The following is a 22,760-nucleotide window of genomic DNA, read 5'->3' on the forward strand; positions in this document are numbered from 1 at the left end:
TGATTTCTTTTTCATCATGAGGAAAAATATGCAATTACATAAGATGTTTCATAACAACTGACATAACTGACCTTAGTACATAACATTTAGTGTATTGTCCCCCATTCCGTTCAACTTTTCCTTAGCAGAAACTTGCATATTTTTCTACAAATCAATATGCGTAAATTTTGGGAAAGTAAAAAACAAAACAAAATCCGAAAGTCCATGGACTCTGCATGGCCTGAGGGGGTAGCTCCACAGTGGATTCCACAGGTCAGATTCTTAGAAATCCGAGCTCATTTTGGTCCATCTCAAATTCCTCCACCATCCCCAGAGCCAACCATTTTCAGAAGCAGCCTGTTCTAATGTCAAACAGCTCTTACTGTTAGGAGGTTTCCCCAAAGTTTAGCTGAAATCTGTTTCCCTGTAGTTTCCACCCATTGGTTCCAGGCTTGCCTCTGGAGCAACAGGGGACAAGTCCGTTCCATCTTCTGCACGGCAGCATTTCAGCTATTTGAAGACTGCTATCATATCTCCCCTGTATCTTGTTTTCTCCAGGCAAAACATACCCAGCTGTCTTCCAACCATTCCTCATAGGGTTTGCTTTCCTGTTACACCCCTCTTCTCATACAAAGGGTCATGGCCTGAGAGGTCCCCTTCCATTACAGAGTCTCTATGCTGTCTCCTGTATTTGTTTATTTTTTTGTAGGCTGTCCTCCACTGACCTAAAAAAAAGGGAACTTGGTTTGGGGTTAAAGCTATATCAGAAAAAACAGAATTGCCATGCAAAATATTTTCTACAATTGAAAATATACCCCAGCTTCTTCAGTGTGTGAAGTGGCAAGTTGTACACTGCATGGCACTGTAGTATTGATGCATGCACATCCTTTGTTATCTACATGTGCATTACAGACAGAGAATATATAAAGTGGGACAGTTATTATAATGTACTCCTTCTCTCATTTCCCTTCCATGGCACCTGGAATGAATGATGCTATGGTAGTGTCCCATGCATCAGGGACCCTCAGAAATGTAGTCCAGGCCTGGGGACCCTGAGACAACTGCATTTCCCAAGCTCCCTAGTTCCTGGGATGTTGCCAAAGTGAAGTTGATTCCAGGTGGCAAGGAGAGGGAGGAAGGCCCCCTTCCCTCCCTGTTGCCACAGGTGCCACCGCCACTAGGTCAGGAGGGTTGGGGGTCAGCGGGGAGAAAACTTGGGGAATGTACAGGTAACTGTCCCTGATAAAAAGGAATTTAGAACTTGGGGGGGATAACTCCCCCCCCCCATTGCTCTAAAATGTCAATTGCCAATCTGAAATTGAGCATGGGGTAATTTACCTATCACTAAAGATCACACAAGCCTCTTCAGTGATGGAATTGTAGGAGAATGCAGCCTTCCTCGAACAACACAATGATGTTTGTCTGGGCAGTCAACTCTCATTTGTGGGATTAGCATCTCTGAGAGCCTGCTGAGAGGTGGTCACTTGTTGCTCAACAACAAATTGTTTCCCAGTGTGTATCAGTTTGTTGTCATTTCCCTCTGAATCTCTCTCCTATCCTTCAGGTGAGTTCTATGCATTGTGCAGGCATCTCAATAGCACATGTGGTTTGGTTCCTTCTTTGCCCCAGTTCTTTCAGTATTAATCAGACCTTTTATTTGGTTAGCATATTGTCTCACTTGCTGAGCAGCCTTTAATATGTGCAAAGTAGATACTATCTTGTCTCCCACCACACCATATCTTTAAATGCAGCCTGTATATTTTATCTCCTAGGGTGTCCTGAACGGTAACAGGCAGCACACTCAGCAAAGCCTCAAAGCCAGGGCTGCCCAACCTCGTCATCTCCCTCAGCTCCCATTCTGCAGTCCCATCGTTGCTGCATCACAATGCTGTTCAGCTCATTCGCATTCCCCCTGGCACCTGCCAGGTTCCTGCAGCTCTGTGGAGTAACCCTCCGATGGCTCTTCAACATAAACAGACGATCCCTTTGCATCCCTTTGCATGCTCCGTTTCTACAACAGAGGAGGGATCCCTGAAGTCCCTCCACCACCCTGTGTTCTACAGGGGAACCAAAAGTACTCCTGCAGTTTTGGGTTTGCTTGCCTAAGTTGCCTTCATTCCAGAAGGATCATCTAATCTCCTCCTTTAAAAATCTCCTACATGAGCATTTATTTCTGTTATTTTGCCAAAGCTCTCTGGGCAGTTCACATAAAACTTAGCACAAAAATAATCATTGTCATTGTCAGCAGCAAAAACAACATCAAAGACAACAGCTACAAAATAAACCTCACTTGTGCTAAGACCTAAAATGAAAATACTTCACCCCCCTTTTTTTAAACGAAGGACTAAAAAAGGATCTCCCTCTATCCTTGTTGAGGCGTCATCATGCCTGAACAGGGAACTGCAGTACAGGCAGGGGGCAGAGAGCCATGCCTGCCACCTCTCCTTGCTCCACCTTCCCATGTCGAGTGGGAAAGTAGGAAGGGTTTTCCAGGTGCATTTGGTTGAACCAATGGAGAAGCTTGTGCATCATCAGGAACACTGCTTCTACACTACTCATGTTCAAGCACAGAGGCCCCTACCAATGTTCAAGTAAACCCACATGGGAGTCCCCCTCAAATCTTCCTGCTCAACAGAGGAAGGTTGAGAGCAGAGAGGGTGGCCTGCCCATGTGGGGATGTGGGCAGCTCAGTATGTGCTGCAATTCCCTGTTCAGGCATAACATCTGAACAGGGCTTGTGTGTGTCCACCTTCTCTTTCTGATCTGCTTTGACCCATGTGAGTAGGAGAGATCTCATCTGAAAACTGAGCAGAGGACAACACAATAGAGTGGGATTGTTCCCTGAGAGCCAGGAGCTCATTACACTGAGCACACGCCCAGGACTTCTGTCCAGCTGGCAGATAGTCATATATGTGGTGACAGCAGTGGAGGCAGCCGTGGCAGAAAGTGAGGGGAGCTGTGGTGCTGCCCATCTTCCTGCCTCTGCCACCACCACCACCATCACTGTGCACAACTTGACTTGTCTCCCTGTCCATGGTGGTGATAGCGCAGCAGCAGTGGCAGGGAGGGCAGGCAATGCCACAGCTCCCCTCCCTTCCTGTCACTGCTACCACCATGTGCAGTTTGCATAACTTGGGCAAATTATGGCCATAATTTGCGAGATTTGCACAAATTGTGGCTGTAAAGTGCTTGGTGTGCATCTGAGCACTTTAAAGTTGCAATTTGTGCAAATTACGCTAATTATGGCCATTATTTGCCTGAGTTACACAAATTGTGGCTGAAATTTGTTTCTTGCCCTTTTTACATGAAATAGGGAAAACTATGAGTTCCGGCTGGCTCAGCTCACAAATTCAAGCCAAGTGGGGGCTCCGGGGAAAACTGTCAAGCTCCAAGAGGGCCAGATTTTTCTGCTACAGAGACATCCCTACAAGGGGCTAAGTCCCTTTCTGTGTGTTGTTGTTTAAACTAAATGAAAAGAAAAGCTGAACTTTCAAACTTGGGATGAGTCTATTTCAGAACTTTAGTTTCTGAGCTGCCCTATAAGGCCAAAAACCTGATCCTGCACAGAGCCCAAACTGAAGCTAGCCTACACTTTTTTTGTTCATTAGCAGACTCTTCCATTCACTGGGCCTGCACAGCGGCCTTTGTCAATGTGGAGCTATGTGTTGCTCGTATTGGTCTTCTCTAAACTTGAATTTAGTTTACGTATGTGGTTGAGGTTCTCTTCAACTACTCAGGAATCTCTATTAGAGCAGGACTGCAAGAATTCTAAGTTCCTGTTAGATTTTCCCCCTGGGATTTTGCTTACAAATGTAAGTTTGTAAAAAGTTACCATTCCGGGATTTAGTTCTCTTTGTGGTAGGGATGGGAGAACTCACCTCATCCTGCTTCCTGCACCACTCGCCGGAACCTCACGAGCTGCTCACCAGACCCTCTTGCCAAGCTGACATTTTGTGCAAAAATGGAGGCTTGGCCTTCTATGGAAAGGCTGATTTTGCACAAATGGTGGCTGTAAAGAGGCCCATTTGCACAAAGTTGCAGGCATAAATGGTCCACATAGACCATTTATATTTGTAATTTTGCATAAGTGGCCTCTTGATGACTGTCGATCACCAAAATCAGCCTTAATGTAAGAGGCCAAGCCACCATTTTTTTGCAAAATGGCAGCTTGGCAAAGGAGCAGGGATCCCAGCACTTGCCCAATTCAGCACGTGCTGCTGCAGCAGGCAGACGTGGTGATCTGTGGACTGGTGTCTGCGGGGCCAAGCTGGTGAGAAATCACCATGTTTCGAGCCCCAAACAGATGCTTGCAACATCCCTGCCTTGTGGTGCCCTTTTGAGGCTTCAGGGGATTATTTATACATTTAAATGAATTTTAAAGGATTGCCTCAAATAATTTAATACATGGATAAGTAAATGGCGCTTACCTTCTCCTTCTGCTGGTGCTTAACTTGCTTGCGGGCTGACGCTTTGTCACTGGGCTCCTCCTGCTGTAAACAGACCCTATTTAAAGGGTCTGGCAGTAGCAGCCATCTCAGAGCAAGTGGCTGCAAATAGGGCTGATGGTTAGTGGTTTGTTGTCACTGACCATCATCCAGCAAGAATGAGCTTAGGCCCTTCCCTGAAAAGACAAAAAGGTCACTATATCCCCATGCATGATTCAGACAGCTAGCCAATCAGTCAATCAACAAGCAAACATCTAGAATGGATGGAGGCTCCATTCAATGTGACAAGGCTGCAAAAAAGGCCAGTGCTCTTTTGGGCTGCATTCATAGAAGCATAGCTTCCAAATCCCGGGAAGTACTAGCTCCCCTCTACTCAGCACTGGTTGGGCCTCATCTGGAGTACTGCATCCAGTTCTGGGCACCACATTTTAAGAAGGATGCAGACAAACTGGAGAGGGTTCAGAGGAGGGCAACGAGGATGATCAGGGGACTGGAAACAAAGCCCTATGAAGACAGACTGAAAGAACTGGGCATGTTTAGCCTTGAGAAGAGAAGACTGAGGGGAGATATGATAGCGCTCTTCAAGTATTTGAAAGGCTGTCACAGAGAGGAAGGCCAGCATCTCTTCTCGATCATCCCAGAGTGCAGGACACAGAGTCATGGGCTCAAATTACAAGAAGCCAGATTCCAGCTGAACATCAGGAAAAGCTTCCTGACTGTTAGAGCAATATGACAATGGAACCCATTCCCCAGGGAGGCGGTGGGCTCTCCCACACTGGAGGCATTCAAGACAAGGCTGGGCAGCCATCTGTCGGGGATGCACTTGGATTCCTGCACTGAGCAGGGGGTTGTACTCAATGGTCTTGTAGGCCCCTTCCAACCCTACTATTCTGTAATTCTATGAGGTACTGGTAATATTTAAGCCAATTTGTGTGAAGGATCTTCTATCTTGCAATGTTCCTGGAAGATTTCAGAAACAGTCAGTTCCAGCAGTGTACTCTGTGTTCAATGGAAAGAGATAAACTGCAGCCTTAAAATACACCCAGGGATGAACAGAACATAGTAATTAATATTCAAGGAAGAGACAAATTGATGTGTAGGAAGCAAACTTGCATCTTCCTCTGCAACCTAGTGCATTTCACAGGCAAGCTGTACCTTAAGTAGCTATTTGTATGCTTGTGGCAAGTTACATCTTCTATGCCCAAACAACAACAACAACAATACAACCACCACCACTCCCGGACTCATGGCAAGTAAGGAGGCAGGCAGGAGGGGGCTCAGGGCAGTAGTAACTAAAAGTATTACTGGTGCCCTCACAGTAGTAAGTAAAAGGCAAACAAACACACACCTGACCAAATTTATGTTCCTCTACAATTCCTGAATTTTAAAATAACAGCTATTTTATATTTTATTAATAAGTGTTAATCATTAATAATAATGATTTTCAGTGTCTCTTGAAGAGGGGAGGTTCTTTTTTTCATTTTTCACATATGTTTGGGTGTGATATGGATTGGAAAAAGACACAGTGGACTGCAGAAATTCTCCTCCCCCCATTCCACAGCTTGCAAAATTCCAGAAAAAGAATGGATTCTGATATTTGAGTTCTATCCTTTTCAATGAATCATGTGAAATGGAATCTCAAAATCCCAGATTAGATCCGGGAGAGGCAGGTTTCAATGATGACAACAATTCCTCTTGCTGATGAACAGGGATGGGTGAATCAGCAATGCTTCAATTGACCAAGTGTCATCACATTTCTCCAAGCTTCACCCCAGAGTTCATCCCATTGATTTTTGTGCTTGATTGTGAACTTTGTTGTTGTTGCTGTTCAGGCCAGGGAGGAAAAGTGCACATGTTTAAAGTGTGCACCCAAATGTGCATGTCCCCCCCAGACTAAGGTGTAAAGATGGGTATGTTCTCAAAATCTATGTTTTTAAAAAAGGGCTTTTTTTTCCAAACATGAATGCAAGTTCAGGAACATACAAGCTTTTCCTGAAAAAAATTGCTTGCATTTGCATTTGAGTTTGGGGTGTGTGAACAGGGCAAATTCAGGTCAAAACCCAAATGACATTCTCATACATCCCTACTGATAATTGTCCCAAACATGTGATACCAGCATGTGGAATATGTGGAGAAAGAAATGGACTGCTTTTGTATATATCTTAATAGTCCTGTTTTCCTTTGCCATAGTTAACCAATATTTTGATTTCAGAATAATTCACCATGTTGTGTAGTCATTACAAGCAACTGAAACCTGAGGTTTTGCTCTGTGTCCAGCCCTCTTTGTATCTGAGAGATTCCAATCACAAGAGGGGGAGTATTTTGCTTGTCTTTGATCACATCTCCTGCCACTGAGAACCAATCTGAATGTCTAAGTTGAGAAGAACCATCAACCTTCTCAGGCATGACTAAGAGACTGAAAGCAATTCCACTGAATCAATAGCAGACTGTTTTCCACAGTGGCTTATTTCACACACCCTGTGACTAACTATGCACATTCCCCATCTAATAAGTGAAAGTGTTTAATGCAACGGACTTACTAGGCTTTCAAATAATCACTTTTTCTTTTCTTTTTTTGCAGAAAGTCATAAATGCGTTCCATTAAATTCAGATGATAGCTGTAAGAGCTAGTATGTTAATCAAATATGAAGGCAGCTTGCTCTTTGCTTTTAATTAATAAATTATGCAGTGTTGTGCAAGCTACAAGATTCCATCAGGGTCACAGTGAAGTATGTGCCCTGTGACCCTCTACTGAAATTAACAAATCTGAGCCAGAGGCATTTGTAGTCATCAAACCAAGTTAGTGTCTCAGAATATCTTGTACATTACAGTGTCCATTCTTGGGAGCAGTGCTGATGTTCCTTTTTCAGGCCACGTATCCTATTGAAAGTGAGGGACCTGTCAGGCCTCAGCAAAGGTGAGGCTGTCAAATTTCAGGACCATGAGGGACCTGGCTGTCAGTCCAAGTGGGATAGAAGCAGGTAGATTGGGCTATGCCAGCCTATTAGAAGGATCAGCCTTGCTATTTAATAAATGGACATAGCAGGCATTATAGCCCCACAGTTTTGACAATTAGATTCCTAACTCTTTGTTAACAAATGTTTTCTGGAATTATGGCAGGAGGGAGGGGTAATGTTGCTGTCAAACGTCAAAGAGATGTTGGAGGTACCTGGTTTGGATTTCAGCTCCCATCAGCCCAAGCCAGCATGGCCAATGGTCAGGGATACTTGGAGCTGTAGTCCAGAACAATTTAAGGGCAACACATTGGGGAAGATTGGGTTAGAGAATCTCTCCTCCCAGCAGCTACAAAACTGGTTATGTTGTGATCCCTAATTGGCTAGGATTGCTGAAGAGCACGACTCTCACTCTAAATTGAGCATGATGCTGGAGAAATCCTCAGTGGATAGAAATTAGGTCAGATTCCTAAGAATCTGACCTCCAAAATCCGCAGCAAACTGGCTCTCCCTGCCTGTGCTGGCACCAGTAGGGAGGGTTGTGCCCTGCTTGCAGATTTCGTTTACATTTTCCCTTTAAAAATGACAAGATACGTACATTGCATAAGCAGTTTGTGTATCTTGGGCAAATCACAGCTGCAAGTAGCGTATTTTATGCAAATTGAGACCATGAAGTGCTCAGTTATGCATAAATTGTGGCAATTTACATACCTTGCCATTTTTTAAAGGGGAGAAAAATCAGACAAAATCCACAAGCTGGACCAGGGCTCCAGGGAAATCCATCAAACCCCAGGAAGGCTGGATTTCACCATGACAGGCATCCTTCAGACCAGACCCAGGTGGGTCTACACATCCCTACTCTAAATGGGATTCATTTGCCCTAAATGACATGAAATAAAGAAGATAATTGACCAGAGAAGGGGCAGCAAATGGGGAGGAAGAAGTGGCTCTGAACACAGGTGAACAGTCATTCAAAAAAGACAGGATTCAGGGGTTGGGGGATGTCACCTGGAACTCATTGCTCTTGAGTCAAAGGCAAACCTAGAGAACATGTGTCTCAGCACTAAAAGAAATCTAACTCCTGTGACCCTCTGATTCTGTACAGATACTAAGCACACACATTTTGAAAAAAGGTAGGCAAAGGAGTGATGTTTGAGATCACTAGGATTACCTGAGCATTGTCTCCCTGCTTGTCTTGTGCCCGATTCCCATTTGAGATCACTTCTCACTTTATGCAAATGGAAGATTTGTGCAAATCTGAAATTTTTGCAAATTTCCTCTACAGATTTGAGTGGGCAGTGGGGCTGATTCAGTCTACAGAGGAAATTTGTGTAACTCAAACTTGGAATCAGGAGCGAGGCAAACATTTCCGGCCAACTCGCGCTCAGGGCTTCAAACGGGGCATGCTTGTGTGTTTTGTGAGCAAAAACAAAATTCTCATACATCCCTATTATAAGGACTAGAAACATTTTAATGGAATCTGAGATTTTCAGTAAACTGAATTCTTTGCCCAGTAATGCCACATTGCACACTTTTTCTGAAGTCTCTCAGAAACACAGCATGCTTGCACTCAGGGTATTCTGTCTCTGGCCCTGCACTTGATCCCCTGTAGAGGTGACCTACAGAGGTCTGTATTAAAACCTAAAAAGCTGTATCTGACCCTAATAAGATGACGTATTGGCCTATTATTAAAAATAGCCCTGTTGAGCCATTTTGCATTCTTGACAGTGTGCCACAGCGGTCATAAAGTTGCACTGTGTTTGTGTACTTCTTTCTCCCCCACCTCCCCAACCACCCCTTTCCTTTCCTGTTACTATCTTTGTTGCTGCAATAAATTAAATGTTGTTGGCACTGGATTTTGCCCTTGCCGTGACAGCAAGGAAAGGGTCTGGGTGCTCTAATTTCTGTGTATTAATGGCTCCTGTAGGACAAAAGATTAGCATCCATGCCTCAAGAGCTTGCCATGTGAAAGATGGAACTAAAATGTTGTTTTACGGTGCAAAGCAGTTTTTCAATGCAGCAGTGGTTGACCTTTCTAAGGACAGAAATATCAGTTGCTCCACAGCTGCATGAAGGGGGAGAGAGACAGAGGGAGGAGGAGGAGGAGGAGGAGGAGGAGGAGGAGGAGGAGGAGGAGGAGGAGGAGAGGGTCTTTTTGTCATCCCTTGGTAGAAAGCCAGCAAATGCCTCCTTTTGTTGGCTGATTTCCCTGCAGCTGATCTACTTCCTGTCAGTAAATCTCAGTAACACTGGGGAATGTAAAGTAACAATGGGTGAACACCCCACCCCCACCCCCATTCAGATCAAATGGCTACGACCACTGGAATATGACCCCTGAGAGATTCTCCAGAATTGAATTCTGCACTCAGGTTGAAGGAGGTTCAGCACCTTTGGATTACACCTACTTTATTAGCTTTTAGGTGACAAGTAAAGAAGATTATTTGATTCTTCGTAACTTTTACTGGGTGGCATTTTAATGCAGCTGCTTGCTGGTTGATTCCTGCAGATCCATCATTTCATTGTTGGGGTCTTTTATGGTTCTTGTCAGGGATGAGTCCCAGCCCTTTCAGATGTCTGACAGCTCCGATTCTGAGTCAGAATTAGAACTGCTAGATCAAAGCATGGGGGAGGGACCCTCCCTAGAATGCCTAGACACTGGGAGAGATTCCTCCGAAGGCCTTGACAAACAGATGGCCCAGGCTGAGTCCCATCCCCCTCCCTCTACCATTTCTGAGGAGGAAGAGGACTCAGACACTCCACCCAGATAGCCACTCTTGGAAGCCAATGCAGGAGGGAGCCACTCTAAGGAAGGGGCATCACTGAGAAGCAAGCTTGACCATGAGGTTCATACCCAAACTGCCAGCAATTTCTCTACCCTCTGGTTTGTCTCCTCTGCTTAGAGATTGCTGATTAGTTGTTAGGGCCTAGGGCAGTCCAAGAGTTTCCTTGAATCTGCATTTGTAGAGAGGCTAGTCTCTAGCAAAACAAAGTCACATTAGCCTGAAGCTTTGTCTGTTGTGGTCTTGATTGCGAAGGGACAATCCATTTCTGACAGTTCTTTCCCTTATTGATTGCTGTTCCTCTGTTTTAAGTTGTTTTAATCTTAGACGTTGTTTTAATGAAATGGACAGAAATGGGTTAAATAAACAAATACACTGAACTTGGATTGGGGAGACCTGGGTTTAAGTCCAGCTACAAAGTTAATGGCTGAGCTTGGGCCAGTCACTGTCTCTTTGCCTAACCTCCCCCATGGGGCTGCTGTGAAGATAAAATCAGGGAGAGACCATGAACATGCCCCTGAGCTCCTTGGAGGAAGAGTTGTATAAAAATATAATAATAAATAGGTTTATATCATTTTCTGGCCCATGTCAGTTACATGTGTTCACCCATAAGTCAATTTCATCCTGTCTCAGCATTGATCTGCAAACCTTCTTTTACAAATCTTAGCCAAATTTGCCTTTAGATAGATATTTAATACATATTTTGAATATATGTTTGCCTTTCTAAATGTATTTTCTCCCCAAATCTGCATTTTAATTATATTTCAGTACATTTTTGGTAAGCTAAGAGCTGTGTTGTGACATTCAAGTAGTGTATGAAAACTGGTGGATGGCTCCAATTTGACCCTGACATTCATCTGGGTGTTGCAGATCAGGTCGGTAGAGATCAAAATTCATGACGACTGAATTGCTTAAGCATCTCTAATTGTCTATATGGGACTGTAGCAAAACATCTGCTCAAAAAAGAAAAGAAAAAGAAATCTTACACAAAGCATCCATTAAGATGCAGATCCATTAGAAATAAAAAAAAGTCAGTCAGCAATAAAGACACCATAAGAAATATGCAATGTCAATGATATTTTTTTACACTCAAGAAAGTGGGAAGTGACGTAAACTCTTTACCAGTTTTAAAATGGTTTCATTGCTTTCTCTGTGAAGCAATAGGTATAGGCTTTGCATAGCTGTTGTCACTAGAACATTAGTAACTAACAATGGTTTCCTCCATGTCTGAAAAGGGCAGGAGGCCTCCAGCTACAGACTTAACCAAAGGCAGTTTAAATGCTGCCATAGATACATCTATATTGAATGCAAAATATACCCTTTTAGTAGCTAATGATTCAGAGAACATTAACAGCTCTGGGTCCAATAGGCACATCACCTCCTGTTGTGTCTCACAAAAATCAGCCATGAGCAAATTGATAGAGATGACACCATGATCAAATTGATACAGATGCCCTCGTGGCTGAAATTGGGAGCTAGCCATAGGATATGGGGAGCAGAAGGTGTCACTGTCATCTGATTAATTCCACCATGATGAAGGACTGGATTAAAAAAAAAAATGCAAAGAAAATGGTATTGTCAAATCCTAAGTTGGTCCTTCGGCCAATTTGGAAAACAGTCCCAGAAAAATAAATAAATAATGAGTAAAACACTCAAGGGAGAACTGTCATGTACCCAACAATACTTCAAATAGATTTACCATCAGATTTCACCATCATCCACAGAATTCCAAGTGAAGCAAATGAGATTATTCTTATAAGATTAGCAAAATTTCTCAGAGGGCTTCAACTCATCTTTACACGTTTCAGCATCCTCTAGATGTTGACAAATTCAAGGCATCACGTGAGTGCTTGTGACTTGGCAGAAGGAAGCTAAAAGGATGTTCAAGTCATGAGATGAAGGGCTCAGAGGATCTTACTGTCCAAATTTACAAAGGACAGACCACATTTACTGGTCTGCCCTCCTAGAAAATAAGGATGTGTGACTCAGCAAAAGTACTCTGAATTCCATCTCAAAGCTTATTCCAACTCAAGTCCATATCAGATTGTCAGCTTTGGGGTTTTTTTCTTCTTTTTTCGTGAAAATCCATGCATATTTTCATGCATATTTTTCCAAATGTATGCGTCAGTTGTGTGCATCTTTGACATGTATGCATTGTTCTTCCATTGATTAAGGCATATTTGTGCACATTTTTCACAAGTATGCATTTTTTTATGTACATTTTTCAAATGTACAGTACACATGCTGTTGAATGCATTTTTCAGGTCCTCAAATCACATTGCAAACTCAGAAATGTATGGACTTCAACTGAAGATTGTGTCTGAGTGTTTGATCTGGAATGTGCAAACTGGGTAAATCCTGATCAGAAATGAACTGAAATGAACATCTCACATCCCTATAAGAACATCACTGCCCTGGTTTTGTCCCACATGTTGCCTTTACAGGAAGCCTCGTCAACATTTATTAGTGTGTTAGTGATGTATGCATCAGTCCATTTCCAGCCCATGCCAGTTTCCATGTATTCAGTCACAAGTCTGTTCCATCCAGTTTCCTTATCAGTCGGCATTTTAAAAAAAAAATGCACAAAGCGTTCTTTTTATATGACATTTCCCTAACACTTAGTGATGGACAAAACTGTCCGTTTTCCTTTCTCTTCCATTTTTTTAAAATTCAAGTTCTTTCTCTCCCATATATGACTGAAGTTGCCAACTTGGTAAATTCTTATTAAAACAAACAAACCAAACCAAAATGAAATTCTCACACATCTGCACCAGCCAAATTCAATAGCTACAGGCACAGATAGGATCAATTTATATGTATTTATTTCATTTCTATACCACCCATAGTCAAAGTTCTCTGGGCAGTTCATGGAAATTAAAACCTCAAGGTACAGCATAAAACAATAAAAATATAAAAGCTTAAACCTACAATATAAAAGTACAACCAGAATAAAACCTAGCAGCAATGCAGAGATTTAAAATACTGATTTGAAACGGCAGAGCTAAAAGACTAGGATGCTAAAATGCTGGGAAAATAAAAAAGGTCTTCACCGGGCGCCAAAAGGAGTACAATGTGGGTGCTAGGTGAACCTCCCTAGGGAGTTCATTCCACATCTGCTTGCCATATAGCTGTTAAAGATAAGAGCCTATAATCTCATGTTCTTTCCATCCCATAAACCAAACAATATGCTCACTCATCCCTATACACACTTGCATATGCAACTTTCCCCAATATACACATTTTGTATGCAATTTTTGAGCTGAGGATTTCATGCCAAAATGTTGAGAAGTGAGCCATTTGTGTTGTTATTACATTTTTATCACACCTTTTTTTAATCTTGCAAGGAACCCAAAGTGGCTTCCGTGGTCCCCCTCCTCTCCATTTTATCCTCACAACAACCCTGTGAGGTAGGTTAGGCTGAGAGTGAGTGACTGGCCTAAAGCCACCCAGTGAACTTCATAGCGAAGTGTGGACTAGAACCCGTGTCTCCTTAGTCCCAGTCCAACACTCTGACCACTACACTACACTGCCAATCCAAATGATAACTGTGTTCTGATCTATATATTAGTCCCAGAAGTGCAAATTAGCTTGGCTCACTTAAAAATACAGACCAAAGAAGATCCTCCCCCATTGATAGTGTGAGTTGCTAGCGCAGTTGTTGTGTGTGGGTTGGGGGGGGGTCATCTTGTCCCTAGGTTACACCCTTGTAAATGCATGTGCAAGAACACCAAGGCAATGTGCCGTGCACAATATGCCCTTTCGCAGGCACAGTAATTGCTCAGGTATATTTTGAATGGTTGATAACATATTGTAGGACAATTATGTTTGTTAGTAACTGTTTAACCAAAAGAACCACCCCCTCTTTGTTTTTAAATCAGTGGAGGACAGGCCAGTGCAGAGTTAATAAATACAGCAAGGACTAGAACCTTGAGCAATGTGTAATGATCGGGGTGGCCTTGGACAGTGATCACTGGTATGAGCACTGCCCTTTGTTTCATCTGCACTGCCTTAATGGCATCTGTGAAGAGTGTGAGGACAGGAGGGGTTCACACATCTGAACATTCAGAGGTGGCAGATATGGCTTTCCTTTTCTCACTTGGCCTTAACCAATAATGACATAATCAGGACTGCCCGAGGGCCCTGAGGCCTTGGTGCACCCTCTGAGGGTGGATTAGCCTTCCCCTTCCTTGGGACATAATTCCAAGGATCAGAGGGCTGTGGCAGGTCCAATTATGGCAGGAGGGGTGTAAAAGGTGAAAGAGGCTTACAAGCCCCTCACACACCCAGTGATATCACTGGTTGTGCTAAGAAACCTAGGTATCATTATCCACAGCCCTCAGGCCTGTCAGGGTGCAGCAGAGGATTTAGATAAGGATGATGCACAGGGTAAGACAGTCAGTGCCTTATGCAGGGCCCTCCTGGCCAGGGGACAGAGCTCTGCCATTATTCTATGGCTCAGAGGAAGAGTCCCCAGCCTCACAGAAGTCTCAGGCTACAAAATCAGGTGAGGCCTTTAACAGTCCACTCAGATCTTCCAGGAGAGGGGTGGAGCTGACCACAGTGCAGGTCTTGTCCACCTATTTAAAGCTTTAGTTGGCTTTAGCTCCCTGCTGAGACAACATCCTATTGTTCTAGTAGGAGAGAATCCCAGCAAGAGCCACTTGGAGCTATCCAAGGTCCTACTTTATTCCTGCCTTGATCTGCCATCCTGCTTGGCTCTTGCTACCAGCTTCACCTGCAAGTCTCAAGGGATCACACAGCATAGGGACATTAAGAGTCTCTGGAAGAGCCCAGACCATTTTAATCCATTTGGACATCTGGGCATTTAACCGAGATGACCAAAATGTCTCACAGCCACCTGGCTCAATCCTAAATTCTGGCAGCATTTTGATTTACAAAAGGGGAAAGACCACACACTAGTGTCTATACTTCCATTCTAATATCTCTGTACTTTGGCTCACTGAATTCTATTCTATTCCTATTGGGAAAAACACCATTCTATCTATATCCCTGCTTTTAACAGGCATTCATAAAAGATGCATCTCTAGCAATTTGAAGACCTAAGATCTTTATTTGGCAAGACTCCACATTAAAGCCACTTCAAGAAGTCAAAAGGGCTTTGAGCATGAATGTAGGTGAACTCCCTTGAGCTTTCCTAATTAGGTGCTGAGTATACAGAAAAAAACCCAACCCCACAAATCCAAGCACACACACACACACACATGACCTTGACTTGTTCCAGTTGCTGCTTACTGTGATGCCTTGCTGAAGTGTGAGGCATTGCTTTTTAATCTTAAAACGTTGGAGGACAAAGATTCTTCTGAACAATAGATGTTTGGACTTTGGAGAGCTTGTTTTATCTGATGAAAACAATACAGTGCTTCTGTGCCAAGAACAGGTGAAAAGTAGTGGCACTCCAGCCTGATCAGAGGGCGCTCCAGTAAATATAAATGGGAATGACAGAGAAGAAATGGTGACGCTCAAGGCAACAGGGCCCCAGAAAAGAAGTGGTGATATGCAAGCAACAGTCCTGTAACTGACCAGCAGCGCTTCATAGTCAAATTGTGTAATTTCTATATAAAGCCAGTACAGTGGGGTGGGTCTCTTACAGTGGGTCTCTTACAAGTCCTCTGGTGCTCACAAACCCTCACACATGTGCTCTTGACTGAAACTCATTTTTTAAAATGCTGAGCAGAGATGTGGGGGGAAGAAATGGAACCTGCCAGCTTCCTGCTGCTTCCTACAAAGGTCCTTAATAGAGATCAGCAACGTGAGGCCAAGCTCATCTTCCTGCCCCAAAGAGTAGGTAGGGCTAGGAAAGACCCCCACCCCCACCCATCTGAAAGCCTGATGGGAAAGAACAGAACTGCCTTCCACTTTTGTATTTCGTTTGGGCTTTGGATATTGTGGGGTTTAATCGTGTGTGTGTGCTGGTCAGTTTCAGCCCAAAGGTCAAAAAGTTTAATCAGTTTATAGGGGCTAGGATGTCTGCTCAGGAAGCCAAAGGTTTGCAGGCAGCTCAAGTCAAAAGCTTAGTTAGATAAGAGCCAGGCAGGCAGTCATAGAATCATAGAATCATAGAATCATTGAATCATAGAATCATAGAATAGTAGGGTTGGAAGGGGCCTACAACAAGGCCATCGAGTCCAACCCCCTGCTCAATGCAGGAATCCAAGTCAGAGCATCCCTGACACATGGCTGTCCAGCCTCATCCTGAACGCCTCCACTGTGGGAGAGCTCACTGCCTCCCTAGGGAATTGGTTCCCGTGTCAGCAGAGGAAAGGGGGAGGGTTTGCAGGAAGCTCAACTGAAGGTCAGGGGAAGAACTTAGGAAAAGTAACGTAGGGCAAAGGTGAACCAGAAACTACCTTCCTGATTGGCTGGAGTTGGGGAAGGAAAATGACTAATTTTAAGATAAGAAGCCTAAGGCAGAAGCAGACAGAGAGAAAAAGAAGACAACCAGAGCCCTAGAGGAAAGAGAAAATCAGAGCTGCTGGAACTAGAGAACTGGTTGAAAGAATGCTAGACATATGACAATAAGATATTACTTGGATAAAATAAGGACACAGTCTAGTTATGTTAGCTGGATGCATTTATCCTTGGTTATTTTATTATTCTATTGCCCATGTGTGCATGTGCTATTGCCTGTGTGTGCATGTGCATGCGTGTGCATGCGTGCATGTGCTGTGTGTGTAACTATTCAGATTTTAAAAACTTTATCCAATTAACATTTTAAAATGTTGTTATTTTAAAACCTTTCTGCTCAGATTTTAAACCTTTGTTATTTGAAACTTCGTGGTCTCTTTTCTTTTGGATTACACATCCCATGTCTAATAGCCAACCCCCACACTACCTAAAGCAGGTGCCCAAGATCCAGAGAGTTTTAAGGCTGGTAGTGGCACATTATTTTGCCTGTTTTGTGTTCCTTTCATGAAATAGGGAGCTGCTGGTCCATGACATTGGAGAGCCACGGTCAATCAGTGTAGAGATGTTGAATCTCTTTCAGCCTGAGGCTGAATTCCATTTCAGAGAAGCTCTCTGGGGCCACATTCTAGTGGCAGATTGCCTTCCCCCAGTGCAGACCTGTGTGATCACTGGGATCATTGGAGGAGGTCTGGCTGGTCATACCACAACCTGCATGCTGCCACCTCGCAGCAACCAGGAAGAGGGCCTTCTCTGTGGTGGCAGTGGCACCCAGTTTGTGGAATGGTCTCCACCCTGGAATCTGGGAGGCGCCAACTATAACATGCCTTATGCACCAGCTGAAGACCCATTTCTTTACCAAGGCCTTCCCTGAGTGTGCTGCCCAGTCTGTTTGCTTGTAATTATGTGCTGTAGTGGTTTTAACTTGATTTTAATGTTTTATTAATGTTTTATATACATGTTTAATAATTATATATTTCAATGCACCTTGTGATGTATTTTAATGTTTTTAATTCTCTTGTAAAGCACAGAGATACTTGTAATTATGGGCAGTGGTATATAAATCTATTAAATAGATAGTTGATAGATAGATAGATAGATAGATAGATAGATATAGATAGACAGACAGACAGACAGAGCCAGAGGCCAAAGTATCAGCACATTTTAGCTTACAACTTTTACTGTCATAACTAAGCCCTGGGAGAGGAAGTTTAACCTTTTACAAGGGGGGTGGGTAGACTGCACAAAAGCCAGGAAACCACCAAATGGTTGGCAATCAGGGGAAAGGGGCAAGGGCAGGGGGTGGGGGCAGGGACATCTGGGGAGTCCTAGAAGGTCAAATTGGGATCCCAGGAATGCTGGGTTTGGCCCCAGAGCCTGAGGTTCTGCACCCCTGGTGTAGACAAGATAGAGTTAGATGGAGAAGTGACATATATAGTCATTCCCTATGTTCTTGTGACCCTAATGCTGGACTGAATGGACCTTGCTCTGATTCAGCATGGGAGCTATCATGGCCTGTTGGCAGCCCACTTGGGGTGGCACTGGGGGGGGGGTCATCACATGCCATCAGCTCCTTGAACTGGCCATCTCATAAAAATAGTTTCACTAGGGACCTCTGGGATCTGGGGCCCAGTATCACCCCACACCTAGCCAAATGGGAAACTGGTTTGCCATTCTATAATAGTACTAGGGATGGATGCACTCATTCAAGTCTGCCTTGCATGCCGCTCCCCTGACCTCTGCCAGCCCGCCATTTCCTGCTTACTGTGTGCGGTGAGTCACCAGGTGGTCTGTGGGCACCTGGCAAGCGGCACGCAGCCACCCAATCCCTCAGCAAGCCACCATTTTGCATAAAATGGCAGCTTGTTCTTTTACAATAAGGGCCTGTTATGCTAATAGAGGCCATAAAGCAGCAATTTACTCAAGATGGTCCATTTACGCCTGTAATCTTGCAGAAATGGCTGCTTTGCAGCTGCTAGTTGCATAAAAGTCCCTTTTCATAAAAGAACAAGCCACCATTTTTATGCAAGACGGTGGCTTGGCAGACCAGCAGGGATCATCGCTCTTGCCTGACTTGGGGCACACCGTGTCGGGCAAGCATGGCGGTCCACAGACTGGAGTCCAGGAGGATAAGGGGGGGTTCTGCTGGACTCCCTCTCCCTCTCAAACTCCTGTGACATCTCTAAATGTTACCATTCCAGAGTCTAGAGTATTCTCTCCATGTCTGCATTGCCCAGAAGGCAGAAGGAACTATATACACTCCACAGATCCTTAAAGCACAACTTCCCATATTTAATGGATCAGGTGAGCACTAACAGACAGCAGCTTGAAGACTCTGTTGACACTCTGGATTCCATGAATAATTCAGATCCCACCCCAATCTTCTGTGTGCAGCAGTTTCATATAGCAACTGGGTATAAGGTGAGACACACATCAAAATTGAGCTGTCAGACTTGATTTTGCTTTTCAAAAACAAAAGAAGAGACATTCAGCCATTTGTAAAGTGTTGTTGCAACCCAAAGTTGGTCCCACTCCAACTGACCCATAGCTCAGATTGCCTCCTGCTGCTGTTTAAGTCAAACCCAGAAGAACCCAGAGAAAATGCAGAGTCCTGGCAATTGAGGGCTGCCTGTTTGCTTTTCAACTCTGGTTCTCCTCTTAAAACAATCTGCAGCCACTCTCCAAAACTTGTGGTAACTTGTGTTTAACTTACAAAATGAGATTTTAAATTTCTAATTCCACATTTGAAATGTGGGCAAAACTGGGAATGCTGGCTATTTTTGAAAATTAGCAAATATATTTGTTTCAGCTGTGATATAGGACTACCTAAATCACCAAAAGGTGCAATCCGATGCAAGTTTAGACAGAAAAAAAGCCCACAACTCCCAGCATGCCCCAGCCAGCTATGCAGGCTGGGGCATGTTGGGAGTTGTAGACCTGTTTTCTGTCTAAACTTGCACAGGATTGCACCTTAAACCAACCATTTAAGAAAGCCTTATCCAATAGGGCTGGGGTGGGATGGGCTTGAATAAAAAAAAATGGGGCAGGGGGAGGTAAGATGAGAAGTCTCTTAATGGCAGCTGAATATTTTATCAACCCTACTTTTATTCAGAAAAAAAATAAAACTCACAGCTTGTCTTCCTCTTCAGACCAGGAAGACAACAACAACACACAGACTCTATTCCATAGTCCATTACCAATATCAGAAGCAATACAAGGAGGTTAATAGCTCTGTTACTCTCTTAATCATCTTTCTATTATTTAGGGGCTCCGCTGTCAGTTTTAGCAGCCTGACAAACCCTTTGACAAAAACTGTTTTGCCCAAATTCCCCTCGGTTTGAAGCCAACTCCAGAAAATGCCTTTATAACCTTTTAATAATTTTTTTTAATTTTCCCCCTTAAAAAAAATCCACTGAGCTGGGAGCAGCCTATTCATTCTCCAGTGCTAAACTCCCTACAAAGACAACACTTCACTGGCATGGCATCTCTTACTAGTACTACACACATTCTGTTTGCATAGCCTTCTTTCCTCCACTGATAACTGATGGCACCTCAGTCCAGCCCTTTGAGAGCTGTAACAGGGGCCTCTGGATGAGGTTGCTTCAATGCAGGAGGGGAAATGGGGGCAGTGAGACCCCACTTTAAAAAATCCATGTTCTAAAGCAGATGTTCTCAAAATGTGGTCTGTGCACCACATTGGCGGTCCATGAGCTCCATCCATGAGATCCATGGAAAGGTTGTGGAACAGATGAGAATATCTGTGCTTAGCCCTGCACTTGACTTTAGGGATGGCTGAACTCAGCCCCTGTCATCTTCCATAACTGGTCTTGTTACGGCCACCATTTGTGTAATGGGGATTTACAAAAAAGGCTGTGCCACCATTTTCATGCAAAATGGTGGCTTGGAGGACCAGCGGGGACTGTTGCCCTTGCCAGCTCAGCACGTGCTGAGTTGGGCAAGCACAGCTGTCCATGGACTGGAGTCTGGGAGGCCAAGCAGAGGGAAGTCTGCCAGACTCCACTCCCTTCCCCGAGTCCCACGCCATCCCTACCTGCCTTATTTATTTTTCTGATGACAGATACCAAGACCAATTTTACAAGAGCCGGGTTATCAAAGAGGCTAACAAGGCTAGGGTTTTCATTATGCAACATTGGTGCACTCCGCTGATCTCCCCTTAAAAATGTGCCAGTTAAAGGCGCCCCTCTCCACAGAGTGGCTAGGGTAGTTACTTGTGAACTGACAAAGAACAGGAATCACAGAGAGAGAGAGAGAGAGACAGAGAGAGAATAAAGAAGAGCCTGATTTGCATAAAATGCACATATGTCAATGAATATGTATATATACAAATTTAGAAATAATTATTATACTTTAAATAGACATTCAGTACATCACACCATAAAGTCGAGGACCCTGACCGGGTGATGTGTGTGTGCCTGCCAGTTCGATCAGCTGTTCGAGGTGTTGTTGATGGACACCTTCTGGGCCCAGCTCTTCTTTCTGATGGTTCTCTGTCTTTAAACTGGACTTGGACTGGCCAGCCCTTCAAGTAGAAGAAACATTCAAAACCAGAGGACAGTCCTCTGGCAGCACTTCAAATAGAGGGCTGCCCTCTGTAACAGAGGACAGATGGCCAGCCTAGAGCCGGCCTAGAGGCTGTGATTATCAAAATCACAGCCATAGCTGTCTGTGGGGTTTCCTTGCATCTCCTGTGTCATCCTTTCTAATTGGAGATGCCAAGGATTGGATCTGAGGCGTTCTTCAGAAAAGTGGGGCTCCACCAATGAGCGACGGCTTCTCCTGTCTGATGCCTTACACATCTCATGGGTACCAAGCTGGCTTCACTTTTAAATCATCCCTCTACAGTGGGGAGAGGTGGTCTGAGTAAGGATGTACAAGAATTTTGCTTTGCTTCTTTTTTATTTGAATTTTCCGTTTGTTCCTCCAAACATGTACATGAATATCAGTGCATTGTTTTCTGGAGAATCTTGCATTCAGATTTGAAAAATGTGCACTTAAAAAAATGTTAAAATGCATTTTCACGCTTTAGTCTGTGGGGAAAAGTGCGCATTTGGGTGCAGACTTTCAAAAAATGTGTACCGAAATGTGCACCTTCCCCATTCAAAGGAAAATAAGAAGATATCACAATCAAACATGGGAGTGAGGCAATCCAATGTCAAGGTGGAGTTGGGAGAAACATCTCAAATGTGATCTCCCAACTCAAATATCATTGATTTTCCCATCCCTAGGCATGAATAAAACCGTGCACAGACACATCCAGCAACTCCTGACAGTCTTACACATATGTGGGCCACCTCCAAAGCTGTATTGCTTCACGAGGCAAATGTCTGCTGTTTGTTCTTATGAAGTAAGAACTGATAACAAATTTGGATTAAGCTGGTCATAACACCCTCTCCCTGTACATGCAAGGCATGAATTTTTCAGCTGCTCAGTCTCTGCCAATGCTCATAATTACCTCATCTATATGATGCAGTTTTAGAGATTCAAGAGAAACCACACTTCTTTCAGCCTGCAATTCTGTCCCAAGAACACTGGAAAAATTATTATTTTCAAATAAATAAATGATGGTGGATTCCTTTACCCAAAAGCTCCCCTTACAGCTTTTCTCTTTGCAAAGAAAGATTCAGAAGAAGAATTGACAGTTGTGACTACTTAGATCAATTCTTAGCCTTCCCTCCCCCTTCCCCCCAACTGCAAAACTGCTCTTTCCACACTCCCCTACAGTTTAACGCTACATCTGCAACCGAAAAGGAACATTCTCCCAGGAGAAGGATAATAGCCAACACTATTTGTGTTATAATGGAGGAAGCAATAAAACAGAAGAAACTGCTATAGTTGGAATGAAAATCAGGCCATCTCATGTGTCTCAGTGTATGGGAGAGCAGAAATAAATGCATTTCCCATTAGCTGGTCAAAGGAACACAAAGCAGATTGCTTGTGAGGTCACCTCATTTCAGGCTTGTCACTGATTCAAAAAGAAATACATTCTTTTGTGGATGCCAGGAAAATGCTGTGAAGTTGGACCAACTTGTATCACACCTGCTTTAAAAAAAAATGTATGAGGCTGTCTTATGTTAACTGTAGCCATTCGTCACTCCAGCTCTGTGCCATCTCCTCTGACTGGTAAGTGGACTTCAGGGTCCCAGGCAGAGAAGGGCCTT

The sequence above is a fragment of the Heloderma suspectum genome, chromosome 12 (assembly GCF_057233095.1).
Source record: "Heloderma suspectum isolate Gila_16-S chromosome 12, 16-S_ref, whole genome shotgun sequence".
NCBI lineage: Eukaryota > Metazoa > Chordata > Lepidosauria > Squamata > Helodermatidae > Heloderma > Heloderma suspectum.